Source organism: Otolemur garnettii, unplaced genomic scaffold, assembly GCF_000181295.1.
Source record: "Otolemur garnettii isolate 467f Iridium unplaced genomic scaffold, OtoGar3 scaffold00087, whole genome shotgun sequence".
NCBI lineage: Eukaryota > Metazoa > Chordata > Mammalia > Primates > Galagidae > Otolemur > Otolemur garnettii.
In genome coordinates, this window is record NW_003852482.1 from 2,161,253 (window position 1) to 2,162,332 (window position 1,080).

Below are 1,080 nucleotides of genomic sequence, written 5' to 3' on the forward strand. Positions count from 1 at the left end.
TCAGAACTTCTGGAGCTGCTTCTTGGTGCCAGCAACCTTGGCAGCTCCGAGCATCTGGAAGCACAGTCTTGCTCAGGGGCCAGCACCTCTGTGATGATGTCGCCAATCTGGACAACCCTGAAGCAGGCAGCAGGTACAGACACGGTCTTGTGGCGCTTCTCAAAGTTGTACTTGTGGATGGAGTGGAGATAGTCTCAGTGGATGACAGTGGTCCTCTACATCTTCATCTTAGTCACCACCCCAGACAAGATCCACCCTTGGATGGAGACATTACCAATGAAGGGCATTTCTTGTCAGTGTAGGTGCCCCCACCTTGGGAGTCTTGAAACCCGGATGGATGTTCTTATAGTACCGAGGGAGCTTCCCCTTGCCAGTTTCTCCTAACAGGACTCTTGAAAGATGATCAGCTGCTTTTGGTAGGCTCGCTCAGTCTGAATGTCCACCATCTTTCCAGCCACAAAATTTGGATTTAGTCAAAAGATTGCACTTAAAGGTCTTGGTCATGGCTTGGCACCCATAGCTCAGTGGTTAGGGTGCTGGCCACATACACTGAGGCTGATGGGTTCGAACCCCACCTGGGCCTGCTAAACAACAATGACAACTACAACAAAAAAATAGCCAGACATTGTGGTGGGTGCCTGTAGTCCCAGTTGCTGGGAGCCTGAGGCAAGAGAATCGCTTAAGACCAAGAGTTTGAGGTTGCTGTGAGCTTGTGATGCCACAGCACTCTACTGAGGGCGACATAGTGAGACTCTGTCTCAAAAAATATATATATTTTATATATATATATTATATAAATGACATATATACACACACACATATGAAGGACCTAGAAGGTCACATGTGGCCTTAAGGCTGCAGGTTCTCCACCCCTGGGAGGGGGTCTCCTCGGAGGGGCACCGGCAGGGTGCTGCCACCAGGGGGAGGCAGAGAGCTGCCTGAAGTTGCGAGGCCCATGGCAGTTCCTGGAATCTGGAACACCCAGAGCTCCTTCAGGATTATGCCCCACTGCAGCCAGGGGAAATTGTTGGCTCCCCCATCACTGCAGCCCCTCAGGAGTTATTCACTCTGGATTTCTGG

At 50.8% G+C, this 1,080-nt stretch overlaps 1 pseudogene; it reads right to left on the minus strand.

Annotated features, from left to right (window-relative positions):
* Positions 1–446, minus strand: LOC100947799 (annotated as a pseudogene).
* Positions 447–1,080: the final 634 nt, after the last annotated feature.